The 10,462-nt window shown below is 42.5% G+C and overlaps 1 long non-coding RNA gene across 1 annotated transcript in view; it reads left to right on the top strand.

Moving 5' to 3' along the window:
* Positions 1 to 6,783, top strand: part of LOC104851457 — a 15,559-nt gene extending 8,776 nt beyond the window's left edge. Inside the window, exon 4 of the long non-coding RNA XR_777228.2 lies at positions 6,505 to 6,783. This is a non-coding gene — a long non-coding RNA (uncharacterized LOC104851457). The remainder of the gene's footprint in view (positions 1 to 6,504) is intronic.
* The last annotated feature ends 3,679 nt before the right edge of the window (positions 6,784 to 10,462 follow it).

The raw sequence follows: 10,462 nt of genomic DNA, 5'->3' as shown, positions 1-10,462 counted from the left end.
TGTGTGTGTGTGTGTGTGAGTTTCCGGATGGGTGGAGAAGGTGTTGAGTCTAGGCAGAGTGGACTGCCTGGTGCAGTCAGATGCAAAGGACCTGGGATGAGAGATTTAAATGTGTTAGATAAGCTGAAAGGAGGCAAGTGGCTGAGCATCCAGGGAGCAAGGCTGTAATGGCAGTGGGCAGAGGGCAGCACAGTCAGTGCCTCATGCCAGGCGCTGTGCCAGTCATCTGAAGACTGTCACTGAAGTCCACAAAAGGCACAGACTAACAGAAGTAAGGCAGAAGGAGAGTTTTAGTTTTATGAAGACTGTTCTAGCCAGGTGTGGCTGGAGGCTGAGGCAGGAGAATTGTGAGTTCCAGCCTAGCCTGAACTTGCTGAGTGACTTAGCAAGACCCAATCTCAGAATAAAAGTGGCTGGGGATGCAGCTCAGTGCAAAGGCTCTGGGTTCAGTCCTTAGAGGAGGGAGAGGAAAGGGAGGAGGAAAACGAGGAGGAGGGAAGAAGGAAAGAAAAGGAGAAGGAGGAAGAGGATGAGGGGAAGGAGGAGGAGGGGGAGGAGGAAAAGAAAGGGGGAGAGAAAGAGGAGAATTTTTCCGATCACTCCTTAGCAAATGGATTACTGTTACCTGATCTGAAGAATTCTGCAATGCAATCTACCCAAGTATAGTTGCAAGCAGAATGGTAGGAGCCAGCCATTATGCTTTGAATCTCAGCCCTACATGATATAAGCTGTAGAAAAATAAATTCTCCATGACTTCATTTCTTCCCCGGAAAAAGGAGGGTGATAATAACATCAATCTAAGAAAACCTGCTGGAGGACCGACTTAGGATGTCTGCCCCATAGTAAGTGTTCAGTAAGCGTCAGCCATATTACTACCCATTCTTCAGCATTGCTCTTGTAAGACCCAAGCTTGTAAGAGGGAAAAGAAATACAACTTTGTAAATGGGACAACATTTTAAATGATCACCAGGAAAAAGCGCCCTTGGAAAGCCCTTTAACAAAGCCAATTGACAAACAAAAAACACCCTGTTGTTTTTCTAGTTCATTTATAAGATGGCTTAACATGGGTCATGCCCACAAAAGAGCCCTTTAAGAACAGGGAACTGACTCAGTCTTTCTACTTGAATTCAACCCAGAAAGTCTCAGAATATCTCCTACCTGTAAAGTTCTGGTACCCGTTAAGGTGGTTTTGACTGCAAGAAACAGAAAACCACTAAATCTGCTGATCCTTTGAGGCACTTGATTATTTCACATGACAAGAGATCCAGCTTTGGTTTCAGGCCTCCTTGGGCTCTGCCCTGCTCTGGTGCCAGCTTAATCTTCAGGCTGGTGTCAAGATGGCTGCTTTCACTTCACATGTCTCATCCAGATACACAACATCTCTTGTAAGCAAATGGATACCACTTCCTTCTGTCTCTTTTTAAGAGCAAGGGAACCTTTCCCAGAAGCCCCTCAGCAAAACTCCTTCACGTCTCACTGACCATAAAGTTTACTCATTATGGACCTGTTCATGGACAGTGCCAGAAGCAGGAAAATGGCATCACACTGACAGACATGAGCTTCTCTTGGCCCCCACCTTAGGCTCCCAGCCTCCTCTGAGGCACACAGCTCTCTTCTTCAAGAGACTCTGGAACAAAGTCAGGATTGTGTCAGGAAAAAGGAGAGTAGATGCTCCCAAGGGGAAAGCAGCAAGAGCATCTGTAGGGAGGACATCCAACTGCTGCCCTCAAACCCACACGCCAGGTAGGGGCAGAGACACCCACAAAGAATTAGCCCATCGACTTGAGTGTAATGACTAAAATAGAGTTTTGATCAACAGATGTGGGAATGTGAAGAAAATGATTAGTTTTCTGTCAATCATAAAAAATTATATTAAAATACACTTAATGTAAACTTACCATGGTAGCTATTTTAACATGTACAGTTCAGTAAAGTATATTTACACTGTAGTGTATTTATCTTCATAAAATTTTTATTGTGCAAAGCTGAAACCTGTACCTATTTGGCAACTTTCTACTTCTGGCTCTCTTAAGCTGCTGGCAAATAGCATTCTATTTTCTGTCCCTATGAATTTGACTACTCTAGGCACATCGTGGAACTGGAATTGTGCAGTACTTACCCTTCTATGAATGGCTTATTTCATGCAGCCCACTGTTCTCAAGTTTCGTCCATGTTTTATCACGTGTTAGAACTGCACTCTTTTTTCCAGCTGAATAATATTCCAGCATATACACACAGCTGGCCCTCCATATGTGTGGTTAACCAGCCACAGAATCATAAGCATTCAGAAAAATACTGTGCCTGTGCTGAGCATGTGCAGATGTTTTTCTTGTCATTCCCTAAACAGTAGCAACTATTTACATAGCTTTGACATTGAATTAGCTCTAATACTCAACCTAGAGATGATTTAAAGTGTATGGAAAATGTGCATGGGTTATGTGCAAACACTGGACTATTTTATGAGACTGTAGCATCATTTGATTTTGGTATCCTGGGGACCATTTTCCCTCTGATATAGGGGGCAGCTGTGTATTCTGTTTTTTTAATCCATTCATCCACCCGTGGCAACTTGGGCTGCTCTTACCTCTTGGCTGTTTTGAATAATGCTGCAATGTACACAATGTGTAGATCTCTTTGAGAGCCTGCAATTTGGTTCTTTTGGAACCCAAGAGTGGAATTGTCAAATTGAATTTTGAAATCTTTCATGGAAAATTGTGTCATTGTAAAAATAGCAGCTGAAGGTGCTTTATCACATATGTTTAGACCTTTGCTGCCCAATTGTGGTACTTGAACCAGTGGCTAGATTAGCACACCTGAGGAAGGCTAGACCTGTATTATCCCAGACCTGGTCCTGGCCCCTGGATTCAAATGCGCAGGAAGATTCCAGAAGCCCTGAACATTGCTCTCCTGGGAGTTTACCACCAGATAGACCCTGCCGTCTTAGGTTTTACCTTCATTCAAAACTTCCATTTTCTTTCCCTTTTTCTGTCATTTGTTTTCAGAGACTTGGATTGGAGTTTTAACATCTTGGCTACAGAGAGATTTTCTTTCTTTCCTCCACTTCCTATTAACTCTGGAATTAAAACAGCAGGAATAGGAAAAGAAGACCTATGTTGAGGTGACTGCTAATTAAGTCCCATCTTGAAGATGATTAGTTTAATGCAGCACCAAAACAAACAAACAAAAAGAGCATATTTCAGTTTTGGTTGAGAAAGTTCACAGAGAAAAACAGAAGTATGTGAAAAGAATTGCTAAGTGACAGATAAATAGGCTTACATTATTTAAACTGGCACCCAGCACAACTTAAACAGTATGTTTTGCATCATCTAAATTTCTAAATACCTGGAGTATATTTGTAAACATGGCAATCTAACATGTTATTGAACAGCACATTCACATTCAAATTAGCATAAACGAGGATTTACCAGCTGATTGCACAGTGTGAATGATAGTAACTAATTGTCAAGTCGGAAAGTTGCACAGATAATGGTGCTAATGCGATCAGCATGCTGCGATATGACTTACAGTAGCAAATCTGCAACTTTTCAGCTTTCTGCCCAAGTCCTTGCACAGAAAAGAACGAGTCTGGGTTCAGGCAGTATGGGCCAAATGGGCCACTAGAAAGGAAAAGAAGGGTGAGAAAGAATCGAGCTGGAGCTAGATTTGATGGGGGTGTGGAACTTTTCTTTCCCCCCCTGCGAGCCTGCACCTCTTTTATAACAGCCATCAATGGGGCTCCCTGGCCATTCAGTGCTGTAACTCTTATAGGACGCAATTGTTCGGAGGTGTGGCTCATGTCAGTCATTAATCTCCCCTGAATGGCGGCTGTGTTACCCATTCTGTCTTTGCCCAGAGCCTGCAGGCAGCTGGCCAGTGGAAAGTAACAATGGCTGCAGGGGGAGAATGGAGAGAAGGCTTTGCTGCAGATGCTCAGTCCCCAACATTGACCTTGGTCATTTCCCTCCCTGGCGGCTCACAGCAGGAGCCTGGCTTTCCCAGTGACTGCCATTGTGGGCAAGGTGGCAGCTACCTATGGGATGTGTCCCTTCCTGGAAACATTTAGACCTAAAAGGCAATTACAATGAGGGGTGGAAATGAAGGTCAATGTGGCTAAGACACCAGAAGGCAAAACACGAGCAAACAAACCCCCTGGCTTTCAGAGAGGGATTGTGGGAGGCGAGTAGGGGCTGCTCCTGGCCACTATGGGCTGTGATCTTGGTCAGGGGACACAACCTTTCTTTTAATCTCAGCCTTGCCTGCTTCACTTCCTCCATACTCTCAGATAGGTTGGCCAGGACCACTAGGGACACTTTGGCCTACGGATTCTACATATACTGCTAGCTAGCCATCAACCAATTCATCTGTCATCCATAATTATTCTTTTTTTCTTTTTTTTTTTTTTTTGGTACTGGGGATCGAACTCGGGTCCTTGAGCTTTCGAGGCAGGTGGCAGAACCACTGAGCTAAATTCCCGGCCCTATGTCATCCATATTTACCTATATCATCTACTCCTATCTGTTGCTATTACCTATTTTTCTATCACCCATATTTATCTATATTGATCTGTATCATCTGTATTTATGTACCACTATAATTTATATCTAACTACACTATCTATATTGCATGTTTTTTCTGTCTTCTATACCTGTCTATATCATCTTTATCTATGGATAGCTTTATCTGTCATCTATCTTTTTAGCTCTGTTGTCTGCCTCTGTCATCTACATCTGTAGACATTATCTAATAGATGGCTACTTAACATAGAAGCACAGATTAGGTCATATACCACTGATCGCTTCCCTGAAAAAGTGGAGAGTCGCGGAGAAGAATGACCAAATTAAAAAGCATGGTGCAGTGGCAGTAAATTGGAGGGGACTCAGCAAGACCCGCTTGTTCAAATTCTTCTCTGAGCCCAACGTCATCAGCCACATGAGTATTTGTTTCCTCTGGGATCATCAGGATGGCACTTCTCACAGGAAGATCTTGTAAGCTGCTTCCAGGGAGAAGAAAAGGAGGAACACGATAGGGACCTCACTGCATCTGCTGTTTTCTCACATGTCAGCGTGCCATTTTGGGGATGATACAACAGGTCTCATCACAATCGTATTGAATATATCTTTTTCTTTTGTTTTTTGAGAAAGGCCTGCTTGTGGCTGAGCCTGTAGTAATTATGATTATCAGTAATAATTGCCGCTGCTATCACTACAAGGAGAAGAAAATGAACTGGTGATGCCTGTAGAGGAGTTAGCAGCAGATTTGAGTGAAAGTGTTGGGTGATTCTAAGCTATGTATTGACCAGCACCTTTTCTTATTAATCCAGAAGGCATGATATTAATAACACACCTTTAGGAAAAAGGAAAAAAAAAAAAAAAGGAAATGTGCAGTTCCCAGAAGCTCTTTGTGCCCATCAAGGTAGAGGAAAGTCATTATTAATTCATCTGAACAAAAATCAGTGCTTCTGAAGACGTCAAGCCCCAGGAAACAGAAACACACATTCCTGCAGTGAGACAGGCATCTTATGACCTAAGGGTGGAGGCTGCATGCTGCCAATGGCGGATGAGCATGAAGAAAGAGCCTGACTTCTCCAGGACACTGTTTGCATGCCTCAGGTCACCTGTTCCACAAGAAGAATTAGCATATGTTTTGTTTAAATCAGAGTCAAGTTTTCTGCCACTCACTACCAAATTCATTCTATTCCAAAATCAACATTAAAGAGGGAAGATGACAGTTTATTTCTAAGGTTTCACCTTGTCTGTGTCCATGCCTTTCGCTAAAGCATCCAGCCATCCCTCATTCTTGTAAAAGCACCAGTATTTTCCTGACTCACTGATGTGAATCTGGACTGTGTCATTTGTGTGAGCCAATGGAATGCTGATGGGTATAGCCAACAGAGGCTTCCAAGATGGTTGTGGCTTGGGGCTTCTTCCACTCTGAGAATTTGTCTTATGTACAGTGTGTGATTGAAAAAGATAGTGAATGTTTAATTTTTTAAATGTTTTACACTAGAAGATATATTGATTGCATTAATACCCCTTGCTTCAAACATGGCCATCCCATTATTCTTGCCACTTTTTGAAGCATTTCTGAAAGTCCTCTTTCGTGTCTTTAGTTGTGTCGTTGTGGCTATCTTGATGTCCTGAGTTAATTCAAAGTGTTTACTTTTCATGGTGCATTTGACCTAAGAGGAGAGTCCAGAAGTCATATGATGACAGATGCAGTGAATAAGGTGAATGATGACCCATCATAATGCTGTTAACAAGCCTGCTTTGCTATTGAAGAACACACTCAGCAGTGGCATTCATTGTGTTTTTGACTATAACATCATAAGATATTCTTGAAGCAGGGTTTCCAGAAATTCTGTGTCAGAAAGTGCCAAGAACAATGGGATAAATGTGTTTGAAGCTAGGTTGAGAATTTTGAGGGTGATTAATGGCAATGTGTCTTTTACTGTGATAAAATTTAAAAATTTAAGCATCTACCATATATTTTAATTATCCCCTATAGCTGCTGGACCTGGACTAATAAGAGACAAAGATAATGGCCCTGAACAGCTGAAGGGAATGAGAGACAAACCTGAACATTCTGCATCTTAGAGCTTTGCCCAGCTTCCCCCAGCTTGAAGAAGAACCACCCAGCTGAGCCCAGCCTAGGTCAGCTGGACTGCAGACCAGCTAGTCACTGAGCAGGACAGTAACTGCCATGGAAACTTCTGTGATTGAGGGATGTCTTGTTTTGAAGTAATACTGTGGCTGATCAATTAATACTGTCCAGTTTTGTGACCTAATTTTTTAGTTAGCAATGTGTTGTAAACATAATGAGCTTCTGCAGCTTGAGTTTTAAAAACTGCACAGTATTTCAATTTTTGCAATAACCTAATTCCCTTAATTTCTGTGATTGAGCACTCAGGCATTTCTAATGTTTTGCTAATATGAATAAAACTCCATGAACATCTTTATATAACTCTTCACTCATGTGCCTGATGATTTTCCCTAAGATACATTCCTAGAATTGGAATTGCTAAGTCAAAACACATGCACATTTTAAACCTTTTAATACTTATTAAAAATGGCCCTTCAGAAAGGTTGGAACAATTTCTTCTTCTATCAAAAAGAAATGAGTGCTCATTTCCCTGAATCTTTCTGGGTTAGATAGCATCATGCTTATTGTTATTATTTTTTCCGGGTCTTGAGAGTTGGATGATAGTGATGCTGTATTTTTTAGTGTGTTACATATTTTGTTAGTTATAAAAGAAGTTTCCCTCCCCTCCATCTCTCTCTCAATGTGAGGGTACAGCAAGAAGGTGGCCATCTACAAGCCAAGAAGAGAGGCCTTATAACAAAACCTGTCTTGCCAGGACTCTGATTTACTTAGATTTTCCAATCTCCAGAATTGTGAAAAATGAATGTCTGTTGTTTAAACTACAAAGGCTATGGTATTTTGTTATAGCGACCCAGACAGACTCATACCACTTAAATCCTCACTGGGTAATTTCAAGTGTTTTATTGTTGCTGCTGTTGTCATTGTTTCCTAGTCCTGGGAATCAAATCCAGGGCCAGAAGCATGCTAGGCAGGCTCTACCACTGAGTCACACCCCCAGCGCATTCTCAGATTTCAAATAGTTTCATTGGATTATTCAGTCCTTTTTAGATAAACAGTTGGGTTTTTTGGGTAACTGATGTTCAGTGGTGGCTTCCTGCCTCTTGTATAGAGGTTGGGCATTTACTCTTCCTCCAGTCTGTACTCCTGGCCTTCTCCAGGTCCTGTGTCACTCCTCCTGCCCCAGGGCATCTCTGTTGTGCCTGTAGAGGAGCATCTGCTACCATCATGGCCACGCTCCCTGAAGTCCAGGGTCCCTAGTTCCCAAATTCCTGCAGTCTGTCACCTCCTTGACCTGGTTGCCGCTCCCTTCTTGCCCTGAGATCCTTAGCAAGTCTGCAGCCCCTTGGGGACACAGAGTGAGTACTGGGTGTCTCCCTTACTCAGTTTCTGAGCTCATGCCCTGTCCTGCCTGTGTGGTCACTATCCCCCTAATGTCAGAGATCCTACATCAGGGTTGATGTGGTGGTGTTATATGAAATAGTTTCCAGGAAGGCAGATTTGGAAGTGGCAGATTGGGCCATGGGTACTGTGTTAGTTTATAGCAAATCCCGAGATAATTAATTTATCACGAGGAAGAGGTAATTTTGGTTCATAATTTTGGAAAGAGTAAGGACTTCAATACACCTTTTTAGGAGAGGACACAATTCAACAAAATGGCACAGAGGCACAGTAACAGAACCTTCTGGACCACAGAGACCATGGTGGGAGGGACTGCGGACTCTAAATATGGGGGTGTCCATCCTTCCCTCGTACCCCTAGTTGTGCAGCACTCGCACACCCATCCTGGGAGCTGCTTTCTCTGTGTTACACAGGATAAGGCCAGATCTCACAGCTTCCTGAAAATCAGGGACTTGTACTCCTCCCACCGTGCAGAAACCCTAAGGACATGGTGCTGAATGACTGTTTCTAAAGAAGCGTCACCTTGGAGAAGAATGAGCTCCTAGGGAGCAGGGTCTAGACCTGAAGCCTGTGGACAAAGACTATTTTTCTGCCAGAGAAAAAGCTAGAAGGGTAAAATTAGCAATATAGAAGATTTTCCAAAAACCAGGCCAGCAAGCCCTAAGCAGGGGTGTCCTGTACAGCTTCTCAGAAACGCTTCATGTTGTTAATCCTGGTTTTAATTTCTAGCCTTATTAAAGGCTTTATCTCCATCTCTCCTCTGCTGAAAAGCCAGATGCATGTAATGATCTTTATTTCTGTCATTTTCCCACTGGTCACAGTGTCTGTGTTGCTTAATCTTTTTTATTTCCACGTGGATTAATGAGGGCTGCGTGGCTCTGTCTTTGTCCCTCCGATGAGTTCTGGGGACGAGCATCTGGGGGATTCAGCACATTTCCCAGTGGAGGAGTAAACACTGGGCAGCCGCCTTGCCGAAATGGGCCAGAATAGAATCAGCAGGACCCGCTGGATGGCTCCCAAGAACTGTTTTTGTGTGCCACCCATGGAACTTGTCTGGGAGCCTTTGGAAGCACCACGAACAGCATTAAAAAACAAAACAAAACAAAACAAAAAACAGGGAAAGAAGAGCAATCATAGTAATCTTAGAGCCAAAAATGACCTTAGAGATCATGTAACCAAACGAAGCAGAACAAAACAAAATAGAGCAAAATAAAACTGTAGAGTGGTTATGTGAGCCTCTAAAGAGGACAGAGCGGGTGAGTGAAAGAGATCTGCTCTCAGGAATGCACCTTGGACTGTAGCTTTGTGAAGTTTATGCAAGCAAGTGTGAATATTTGGTGTTTTGTTTTGTTTTGCCTGCTTCAAGGACAAATGCACGGTTAAGGAAGAAAAATTTCAGATTTCTGCCACAGGCTTTATTTGATGCTATGAAGATCAGTGTTCTTAATTAATATATACTTGGGGATGCCAATGTTATTTTTTTCTTACCAAAAATTTATTTAAGGATATGTAGAAAAGCATAATCTATGACCTATTTTTTAAAACATTGAAGTTAAGCATTTGAACTGGGAAGTGGAAAAAATAACTTTCAAAGTACATCATTTATAAGGGACAAGGTCTAAACATGATTTTTTTATTTATTTATTTTTGTATGGGTATTGAACTTGGGCTCTTGTGCTTTTGAGGCAGGCACCGGAACCACTGAGCTAAATCCCCAGCCCTAGAATGAAAAGAAATGGGAATGTTTTAAGAGCTTTGTTCTGGTTAATCATAATGTATTGGCCACAATAAAGCACGGCATAGTGGCTCATGCCTGTAACACCAGCACTCCTGAGACACTGAGGCAGGAGAAGCCCAAGTTTCAGCCCAGCGTGGGCAAAACAGTAAGACTATCTTAAAAAGGGAGTGGGACAGCCTGCATGGCTCAGTACACAGTTCCTTGGTTCAATCCCCAGGACCAAAAATCAAACAAACAAATAAACAAACGTCAACCAACCAAATATAATCCCATCTGGAATTTAGAAGATTGCCCACACCTCATGTTTTCCACCTAGTGAAGACCGGGGTGTGGCCACAGGCCTGTGGTACAGTGGAGCTTGTGGGAGAAAGTGGGGATTTGCCTGTGGGTGGGGTTGGTGTCAGTGACTCGGAATTCTTCTAATGCCAAGAAGGATAGCGGTGATATGGAAGCCAGGCTTTACCATAGGCAATGTGCCACAGGGAATGCAGATTACCAGAGAGGATTGTAAGTAGAGCCCTTTAGAAGCAGGAAAGAATTAAGTTCATGAACCGAAATATATATATGTGTATACACACACACACATATAAATTCTTAATTCACCAAGCTTGTGTGTTCTTCTTATTTCACTTAACTTTATGGTCTTAGGTACAATCCATTTACCTATGAATAGCTCAAGTTTATCTTTCTTTGTGGAAGAGTAGTACTCCATTGCGTGTAAATATC

This window comes from Fukomys damarensis, unplaced genomic scaffold (genome assembly GCF_012274545.1).
Source record: "Fukomys damarensis isolate Sample0158 unplaced genomic scaffold, DMR_v1.0_HiC HiC_scaffold_24, whole genome shotgun sequence".
Lineage (NCBI taxonomy): Eukaryota > Metazoa > Chordata > Mammalia > Rodentia > Bathyergidae > Fukomys > Fukomys damarensis.
Note: the sequence above shows the minus strand (reverse complement) of the source record. Positions and strands in the feature narration are given on the sequence as shown.